General features: G+C 41.6%; 1 non-coding gene across 1 annotated transcript; it reads left to right on the forward strand.

Annotated features, from left to right (window-relative positions):
• Positions 1-419: 419 nt before the first annotated feature.
• On the forward strand, positions 420-526 carry Trnav-uac (transfer RNA valine (anticodon UAC)). Its single transcript has 2 exons — positions 420-454; positions 491-526. It is a non-coding gene; the product is annotated as a tRNA-Val (tRNA).
• Positions 527-11,131: the final 10,605 nt, after the last annotated feature.

An 11,131-nucleotide genomic window follows, 5' to 3' on the forward strand; every position in this document is an offset into this window, starting at 1 on the left:
GGGTTGGTGAAAATGAAACTACAATACCGATTTTTAATACCAAAGCACATGGAGCACATGACTCCCGGGCGGCGCAAACTGTTTCTTTGATAGTGCGTTTTAAAAAGTATGTATTTATTTATTTATTAGATTGGTGTTTTACGCCGTACTCAAGAATATTTCACTTATACGACGGCGGCCACCGTTATGGTGGGAGGAAAACGGGCAGAGCCCAGGGGAAACCCACGACCAAAAAATGGTATGTAAAAAATTAGACTACAAAACGGATTTTTAATACCAAGGTGCAAAGCACATGCACTAGGGAGACCAAACTATGTCGTTGAAGCCATGAACTTTGCAAAACTAATGTTACATTTCAATGTATTATTGATGAGCGGGAATCTTTGAGGAAAGTGCATGAAGCTGTATGCTGTGTGGCAGCAGTGGCTCAGTCGGTTAGCGCGCCGTACTTACAGACAGTAAGCAAACCTTTTACATAAAGCTTTAACACATGCGGAGGTCGTGAGTTCGATCCTCACCTGGAGCATCCAATATTTTACCCCATGGCTATAAAGCTTTTGTGTAGAAACTTTCATCGAGTGAGAACCTTTTAAAACCCTAAAAAGGGGAGTTCGGCTAAAGGTACGGAAGCGTGAAGACAATTCGGTGATCGTTGGCTGCGAGTGACTACAACAACATCGTTTTGTTTTTGAACAATTTTGAGCTGATTTATGTGGATATGGGCTGATTTGTGAAACCGGCAGTTGCACTAAGGAGGTCTTCTCCTCAAGCAGGACAGGTATATCGAAGCCCCAGTGTTATTTTCGCCTGTAAACAGGCCTGCTAGGACTCTGCCTGTGGCTATCACAACAAAGAACCGCACTAGTTTTTCTGTGGCTGTCCAGAGGGCCTTTATTGTAGTATTGACTGAGGTGATTAAAATTAGGGTGGACCTGATCAGTTTTCAGAAAAACTATTTGAAAAAAATGTTTTACATTCGTGTGTCCAATCAGGCAGCTCACAGTGCACTACTGCAGGAGAATTTTGTAATCGATGGAACAACGTGGAATATTATTCATGTCTCTTCAGTTTATTTAAACTTGATCGCACCCTGAGCACCTGATGAAATGTCAGATGATATTATAGCAGATGCATTGAAGCCTTACGGACAGTTCCAGGTGTGAGTAAACCGAAGTTTGCAAACATTGAATTCTCACACGTGCGTGCAGACATAAGTATATATCATTTCAGGAGTCACAAAGTTAGATATATACCGAATTTCATCAGCTAAGGTGGTGACGTCATAATGTTTACATATCCCGGCCAAACCTATGAAAGCAGGAAATGTGGGCAAAAAACCCCACAAGACATCCGAATGTAAAGCTAAATGGTGTGATAACTGTAATGAATTCTCTCCACATGAGAGCCCTCATACGGAGACTGACAGTGACGATATGTGTAGGATGTGCGGGTCTGCCGAGCATACCGTTAGGGACTGCTGTGCGTGCGCCTGCTCTTACGCTGCACATGTAGAGGGCAACGGTTCGGGAAAATTTAGGCCGGCGGAGGTGGGGGTGACCTCTGATAACGACGACACAGACGTTGACGCAGACGTGACGAGGACGGTGAGATGACCTGTGAGAATGAAGGTGAAACAAATGGAATAGCCTGTGATAATCCAGGCTTGGTATCATCCGAGTCAGTGCTTGTTGAACCAGCCGCCTGGAGAGTTCGATTCCATTAGCGGGCAAAGAAAATGTGATGGAAGTACAAGCTGAGGTACATAATGCTCGCTCACCTGAACCTGTTAATGAGAAGAGAGCTAAGCTGGAAGAAGGTGGTGTAAGCGGGGCCAGTATGGGTGAGGACACACCTGGTGTTGTCGTGACAAAGGACTCCATTCTTGAAGGTATGTGGTCGAGGGAGATGTCTCCGTCACCGTCTCAAGATTGTTCCATGATGTTGGTGGAGTACAGAAAAAAGTCCATGGCCTCTCGGAGTCGAAGGCGGTTACACAGGGACTAGGGTCAAGGAACTCGAACACTATTGTTTTCATGTCAGTAAGAGCAATGGGTAGGTTGGTCCTCCTGTTTCTTTTGTCCATAATGTCTGTAACTGATACAATTTGTTTTGGTTCTTTAAACGTCAATGGTTTACATGATTTTAACAAGCAGGCTCACGTTAAGAATTTTGTGTTTGACAATAACATTGACGTTCTCTTCTTACAAGAAAAACAAAACTTCTAAATATTCCTGGTGATACAAGGTGGACTTATGGTACAAACAGGAGTTGTCGGGTGGGAATTGTAATACGTTGTACAGTAGATTGTGTAATACAATTATTTATTTATTTATTTGATTGGTGTTTTACGCCGTGCTCAAGAATATTTCACTTAGACGACGGCGACCAGTATTATGGTGGGTGGAAACCGGGTAGAGCCCGGGGAAAACCCACGACAATCCGCAGGTTACTGGCAGACCTTCCTACGTACGACCGGAGAGCAAGCCAGTATGAATTGGACTTGAACTCACAGCGACCGCATTGGTGAGAGGCTTCTGGGTCACTACGCTGCGCTAGCGCGTTAACCGACTGTGCCATGGATGCCCCTTGCGTAATACGAAAAGTAACTAGATAGCCTTACGTCGGTTACATAACAATGATTTTTTTTTTTGATTGGTGTTTTATGTTGTACTCAAGAATATTTCACTTATACGACGGCGGCCAGCATTATGGTGGGTGGAAACCGGGCAGAACCGTGGGAAACCCACGACCATCCGCAGGTGGCTGGCAGACCTTTCCACATACGGCCGGAGAGAAAGCCAGCATGAGCTGGACTTGAACTCACAGCAACCGCATTGGTGAGAGGCTCTTGGGTCATTACGCTGCGCTAGCGCGCTAACCAACTGAGCCACGGAGGCCCTACATAAAATCAACAACACTGCCCTAAATCTTGTATGTGTGTATGCCCCTAATGGTGCTAAAGATAGAAAAGAATTTATAGCGAATTTGGACGCACTTATGTCCGGTAGTGAAATCATTGCGTTAGGGAGAGATTTTAACTTTGTGGAAAATAGAATAATGGATAAGCGTGGTTGAACATGAATGATAGAGATGATGGTGTCGATTAGATGAATGTGTTAAAAAGAGGTTATGCAATTTGTGGTATAGGAAGTTACACCCTAAACATAAAACCTATTCGTAGTGCAGAGGTCAAGCAGCCAGTGGACTTGATCGACTTTATACACCAAGCATTATCCAAGATCATGTTAGAACTGCTGATATACTGCATTATCTTTTTTCTGATCACTCATATGCTGCTATTGATATCACATGGGGGCCAATGTTTCTGTTCTGATGACGAAAATATAGAAGTCAAAATTAAGAGTGTTTATCAAAGAATTTCTGACTGTACTTCGGTTACTGAAGTCAAGGTGATTGACAGATGGGAACATTTAACACATGAATGGAAGAGCATCATACGTACACACTGTGTTGTTGCTGCAGCCAGTAGAAAGGGACAATTGGTTCAGTTAGAAAAAGAACTGACTGACTTGAAAACCGACCCTGTTTCTAACTGTGAGAAAGTTGAGAGTGTCAAAAAGACAGTCAACGCCTTACATTATACCGCTCGTCAAGGAGCACTTATCACAGCCAAATCGGCTCATTTCGTTCAAGGGGAAAAGCCAACTAGATATTTCATCAGAAAAGAAGTTAGTAGAGCCAGGAAAAATGATTAAATGTATCATTTGTCACACAAATGGGTCTATTGTTCGTACTGGCATTGTATACGTTACTATTATAAGAATCTCTATACAAAAGAAATGACTGATGCAGGCTGGGAGGAGAAATTTTTGTTCACATTACCAGAACTGTCAGAAGATTGTAAAGATATTTGTGAGGGAATGTCAACAGAAAGTGAATTGCTCCTCGCCGATAAGAACATGTGTAAACATCGCACTTCTGGCAATGACGGTCTGCTTGCGGAATTCTATACTTAGTTTTGGCGTGTGTTTGGCAAAATGTATACCTCCGTTGTAAATTCTTGCTTTCATTCGGGCTCCTCAAGTTCATCTCAGCGATCAGGTTTAATAACCATCCTCTGTAAGGACCCTAGTAGTTCTGAAAACATAAAGAAGTGGAGGCCAATTAGTTTGCTGAATGTTGATGACAAGATTATATCGAAAGCTTTATGTAATTGACTTAAGAATGTCATTTATTCTGTAGTTCTCAGGGACTAAATATGTGGCCTTCCTGGCAGAAGCATTTTCGACAATTTACTCCTCTTACGTAACACGTTCGATTTTGTGGAACAGAAAGACTTAAATGCATGTTTTATTATCCTGGACCAAGAGAAGGCTTTCGAACGAGTTGACTGGTCTTTTTTATTTAAGTGTTTGGAAGAATATAATTTTGGTCCAGACTTTTGTCACTGGGTTAAACTTTTATACACCTATATTAGTAGTAGTGTGATTGTAAATTGCCACGTGGCAGAACCATTCATCCTGCATGTCCCATGGGGTTCGTCAGGGTTGCGCCCCTTCTCCACTTTTATATGTATTGTCCTTAGAACCCTTCATAACAGCAGTTAGAAACAATACCCTCATAAAAGGCGTACCTATCCCTGGAACAAATAAGTAGGCCAAGGTATCGGCTTTTGCTGATGATTTCACTTTAATTGTATAAGAGGAGAAATCAGTTCCGCGCGTCGTGAATGGTGCTAAAATGTACGGTAGAGCGTCTGGGGCTAAACTCAACTTAACTAAGAGTGTCACCTTACTGGTTGGTAAGTGGAACAATTCCACTGTACCTGATACTGGGTTGAGGACTGTTAAGAGTTCCAAGATTTGTGCTGTATATTTTGGAGAGGGGCATGAGGAACTGAACTCAGATCACATTCTTGGCAAAGTTTAAAAGAGCACAACATCATGGAAGAGCAGGGTCTTAACCTTACGGGGGAAACCTGTGCTAATTAACACAGCAGCCTTACCAGTGTTTGCCTAGAAAATGTGTAAATGAATGTACTCGAACTGTGTCCAGATTTTTCTGGAATAATAAACTCGAATCCTTAGAAGGGAATGTCGTGTATAACCATTTTGCTGCAGAGGGACTCAGTGTTTTAGTCATATTGACATTTTGAAGTTACTGTATGACTTACCGCAGATTGGACACATTTCGCAATTCACTGGATTGGGAATCTCCTCGGAATATCAAACTTGAATTTGGTAGATCAAACATCCCACATTCGTTCTCAGTGCTTAGAGGGAGTTTCAGAACAGGTGTATCCCCAAAATGCGTATAATAGCAGGTTTATTTATTCTCAGTTAGTAAGCGATGTAGTTGAGCTTCCCAGGATTGTTACTAAGCGTCCTATGTTGGACTGGAAGCTTATGTGGGGAAATCTGTTTCACGACCATGATTTGGTTAACCTTGCTTTCAAATTAACTCACGATATTTTACCTGTAAAAGAAAGACTGTTACGGCATAATGTTGCCACCAATGATTCGTGTGTGTTCTTTCAGAAACACAGATACACTCATTTGTAGAATGTCCAATGATTCGGCGTTTTGCACGATTACAAGGTGGCGCACATGTTTTTCAGGCATGCATTTAAAGTATGCCCACTGAAAAGAGGGGAGACTATTAATTGTAAGAAATATTCAGCACTAAATAAGACTATGGCAATGTATGACACCATTGGATTAAGCTACTCTTGACATTTTTTTTTTAATTCTAAACATTGTTAGATAAAGTTTGGTTACTGATAATTAGTGTACTCTGCTTTGTTTCCTCCCACCATACAGCTGAGTCGGCGTCGTATAAGTGGGGATATTTCTTGAGTACGGTATAAAAATCAATCAAATAAAAAAATGTTTTATAGACTCCGGTTTAGCATATGATCGATGGAAAGGTCATAGATGAATAGTGTCATGTTTATTTTACATGATAAATACATGCTAAGGTAAAAGTGGGATACATTTATTTTCAAAATAAAACAACCCTATTTAACATGGCAGGTGTAACCTTCCGTATTTGGGCGCCGTAATTAAGTGGAGTTTTAAATAGAAACCCCAATCAAGAAGTTGACGAAGTAACTTGACGGGCGGCGCAAACTGTTTCTTTGATAGTGCGTTTTAAAAGGTATGTATTTATTTATTTATTCGATTGGTGTTTTACGCCGTGCTCAAGAATATTTCACTTATACGACGGCGGCCACCGTTATGGTGGGAGGAAAACGGGCAGAGCCCAGGGGAAACCCACGACCAAAAAATGGTATGTAAAAATTAGACTACTAAACGGATTTTTAATACCAAGGTGCAAAGCACATGGAGAAGAGAGATCGAACTATGTCGTTGAAGCCATATACTTTGCAAAGCTCATGTTTCCCTTAAATGTATTATGGAGGAGCGGGAAACTTTGGGCAAGTCCATGGAGCTGTATGCTGTGTGGCTGCAGTGGCTCAATTGGTTAGTGCGCCTTACTTACAGACAGGACACAACCCTTTCGCTTTAAAAGATGCGGATGTCGTGAGTTCCATTCTCATCTGGAACATCCAGTTTTTATACTATTGCTATAATGCTTTTATTTAGTCAATTTCATCGAGTGAGAACCTTGTGAAAAGCTGCAAAATATTGCCACTTAAATTGGCAACTGTTTGTTTCGTAAGCCATACGATTATGTTGAACAAATGGATTTGGAAACATGTTTTTTTAAACTTGGATCAAGGGAAAGCTTTTGACTTCGTCCTTTTTGTTTTAATGCTCAGAGAAGTTTAATTTTGCACCAGATTTTTGTAAATGGGTGAGGATGTTATATACCGATATTTCTAGCAGTGTAATTGTAAAGGGGCATATAACAGATCGTTTTATGTTAGGTCGGGGCTTCTGGCCAGGCTGTTCTGTGTCTCCGTTGTTATATGTATTATCATTGCAAGCGTTTATAGCGGCTATCAGAAAGAGTAACCTCATTCAGGGAGTGCAGTTAGGGTTAGGGTTAGCCTGGTACGGCCAAACAGGCGGTTGCGCCTGCGTTTGCGGACGACATCACAGCTATTTTGTCTGATGAAAGGTCAGTGACCCAGGTGATCAAAGCAGCTGAAAATTATGGAAAGGCTTCAGGAGCTAAACTCAATTTGTCTACTGTCCTGCCTATTGGAAAATGGGATGAAAATTTAGTTCTTAGAGTTGGACGAAAATCAGCTGACAATGCAAAAATATGTGGAATATTTTTTGGGGAAAATCTCTGCCCAATAGAACTCAGAACGTGTTTCAAAAAAGGTCCAAAAACATGTAAGTTCATGGAACGGTAGATATTTAACTCTTAGAGTAATATCTGTGCTCATAAATACCGTTACCCTGGTCGTATTGTGGTTTACAGTGGAATGTTTTTTCTTAGCTTCTGAATGTGTAACCGAGTGTTCTCTAGCTGTATTAAGATTTTTCGTGGGACAACAAGCCGGAAAGTTTAAAGAGGGTGGTAGTGCGTAACAAGTGTGCAAATGGTTGATTAAACGTTCATAATGTTGAATGTAAAGCTAAAGCTCTTGCCTTACGGCACATTTTCAATTTGTTATTTGCCACAACAGACGACGCAATATATTGCCTGGGCTTATCTCTCTGGAATCTTCGAACGGAATTTGGCAGAGCTACTCTGCCACACTCACAGAATGTGCCAACTCTTTATAGATTTGCTTTAAATGCTTGGAGAGAGTTTTACAATGGTCAACAACTGCCTTCAGTTATTTATCCCATTAGATATAAACTGACGGCCTAAAGAATCTTTGGGGCCTCCGTGGCTCAGTGGGTTAGCGCGCTAGCGCAGCGTAATGACCCAGAAGCCTCTCACCAATGCGGTCGCTGTGAGTTCAAGTCCAGCTCATGCTGGCTTCCTCTCCGGCCGTAAGTGGGAAGGTCTGCCAGCAACCTGCGGATGGTCGTGGGTTTCCGCCGGGCTGTGCCCGGTTTCCACCCACCATAATGCTGGCCGCCGTCGTATAAGTGAAATATTCTTGAGTACGGCGTAAAACACCAATCAAAAAAAAAAAATAAAAGAAACTTTACAAAGAGTACATCAATTTATTTTGCCAAAACAAAAAACAGGATGATTAAAGTTTAATGTATTGAAAAGACCAATGACTTTAGACATGAAAAGTCTTGAGTAAGAACGGACAAAACAGCCCTCAAATTATTTTACAAGTGAACAAACATAGCAGGGGTAGCAAAATAGCCATTCCATCTGCGTTAACAATAGGCAGAGTATACAAAAAGTTGATTATTTTTAAAATATAAAACCCAGTCAATATCGCGTGTGGCCACCCCTTGCTTCAATGCATGCAAAAACTCTCGGACGCATAGAACCAGTCAGTCGTCTGACGAGATGACGTGGGATTCGTTGCCATTCATCTTGGAGAGCGAACGCCAGTTCTTGTCAGTTGGCCTGCAAGCTATAGCCGTTGTCTTACTCGACGACTCATGATATCCCAAAGGTGTTCCATGGGGGACATATCTGGAAACGTGAAGACGTTGACGTGTTTGGCGCCCAGGAAGCTCTGCAACACTCGAGCTGTATGGGGTCTGGCGTTGTCATGCTGGTACAGGACACCACGTGGCTGCTGTTGAAGGAATGGCATGACAACAGGACGTAAAATTTCATCCACGTAACGTTGAGCTGTTAGGTTCCGTAGATGATGACCTGTGGTGTCTGTTCCTCTCCACAAATTCCACCCCCAAACGGTACCACCTCCTGGACGCATGATGCAGCCGTTCGTTCGCCTCTTTGACTGCCATCGGCTCGGAACAGGCAGAAGCGGCTTTCATCCGTGAAAAGAACACGTTGCCAATCACGTCGCTGCCAACGGCGCACGATGTCCTCTGAATGGTCGATAGACCCTAATTCCGTCCCCTGGACACGATCTGCCGACTGACCCGGTGGCATTGATTGACGATGACATCACTGTCAGGAAGCGGTTCCTCAGGTGTAAGGTACCAGTCTTCTCTGGGCGTAGTTGCCCTAGGCCTGCCTGTTCTTGACCTGTCCGATGCCTGCCCTGTCTGTCTGTAACGTTGCATCAAGTTTGACACAGTTAGACGGGACACAGCCGGCGGTCCTTGAAATGTGGGCATGGGTGGCTCCCATGGATACCATACCCAGGGCCCTGTCGCGTTGTTCTGGACTTAATCAAGGCATTACTTTGGTAGTTTTTAGTCAGTCCAGCATACTGTGTGTAACGTTTTTATACACTTATTACATGTTCAGTTGCTGCCATCCATGTGTCACCTGATTTTTCAACTTCTTCGTTGTCTCAAAACAGTTTCGTGTGGGTGTATATGACGCTGGTCGCACATGGGAATATGCTTTGTACAATGTTTTCCTACAATAATTTGGTATTAATTTGCTGAAATGGCTCGTCGTAAAGTTTCTTTTGGCCGTCAGTTTAAATACCACACGTCACCACATGTCTGTTGTACAATACCACATAGAAGTTGCAGCGTTCAAATTATTTGCGTTTCTGTACTGTTCGACTTTTACTAGGCATTACCCCACTTACTTCAATACACCGCATACTCGTTGCACCGCATATAAGTTGTAAAATACCATATGTGGGTTGCAACTGCTACATCTGTGTTGTGATTTGCTGATAAGTGATAAACCAGGTAGAAAGACCAAAGCAGTAAACAGCCAAGATCGTAAAACCCACCTCTGTGTCGTAGAATACTAAATCGCCGCTATGTTAAAAAAAAGATAAAACCGCCAGCCCACTATTATGCGGTAATCTACCGATCCTCTGTTAAGTTGAAAAATGCCATGCTGGAAAATGACAAACGCAGTAAAAGGATCTATGTTGTAAACTCCCACTTCTATATTGTAAAATGACAAACCGAGTAGAAAGACCAAAGCAGTAAAAGACCAAGATCGCCAAACCCCAGTGGTTAAGTTGGAAAATACCATTTTGAAGTATGACAAACTGAATAAAAAGATCTAAGTAGTAAATACCGCTACCGTGTTGTAATAATGAAGTTGTAAAATTCCATGTTGTTAAATGACAAAACGAATACAATGGCCAAAATTGTAAAAGGCTAATATCGAAAACCATCTTATTACAAAGTTGTAAAATGCCATGTTATTAAATAATAAACTAAATATGAAGATCAAAGTTGGTTTTTTACTTCAACACTCTAATGTTGTAGTCTAGCAACCCATAACAACGTTCAAAAAGCCATGTCGTTCAATAACAAACCAAATAAAACCCCTAAAGATGGAAAAGCCCAATACAGAAAAAAATAAGCCTTCTGAGTTGTAGAATACCTACCCACACTGAACTGCAAAAACATTGTCGATAAATATTCACCTTCACAGTGTAAACCTGCCCTCCACAATTGTGTGCTAATCTAACAGTCTATTGTTATGTTGAAATATACTGTGTTGTAAAATGACAGACCGAATAAAAAACCTAAATTTGTAAAATGACACCTTCGTAGTGTAATCCAGTAACCCAGTAGAATGTTAAAAAATACCATGTTGTAAAATGACAAAATGCAGTAAAAAAAATCCAGGATGAAAACTACCACTTCCATGTACTAAAATGACAAACCGATTAGAAACAGCCAAGCAGTAAAAGACCAAGATTGTAAAACCCACCTCCGTGTCGTAGAATACTATGTTAAAAAAATATGAAACCACCAGCCCACTATTATATAGCAATCTACGGATCCTCTGTTAAGTTGTACAATACCACATATAAGCTGTGAAATACCACATGTTGTTTGTATAATACCACATATGTTGCAGGGTTCAAATGTAAGCGTCAAGTCCGACATTCATATACCATTCGTAGTCCGTAAAAAGCGTCCCAAGTCGATAATCGCAAGGTCCATGTCCAAAACAACGTCTAACACTAACTCCCAAAGACAAAGGTATGTAAGAAATTATACAAACAAGAAATAAAGCCGGTAACACACAAGAGAGAAGCAGTCATCAGTTTTCAATGATGCCGGGCCGACAATGAATATTCTAGGCATGAATTCCATATCAGAGTTCAAATTCGTTGTCCGTGAATGAGTTCCATAACAATTAAACAAGTATCGCAGTCGCGCTTTAATTGCAACGGTTCATAAAGGCATCATATATATGTGGGCTGTATTATTCCAGATGTAAG

The sequence above is a fragment of the Liolophura sinensis genome, chromosome 6 (assembly GCF_032854445.1).
Source record: "Liolophura sinensis isolate JHLJ2023 chromosome 6, CUHK_Ljap_v2, whole genome shotgun sequence".
NCBI lineage: Eukaryota > Metazoa > Mollusca > Polyplacophora > Chitonida > Chitonidae > Liolophura > Liolophura sinensis.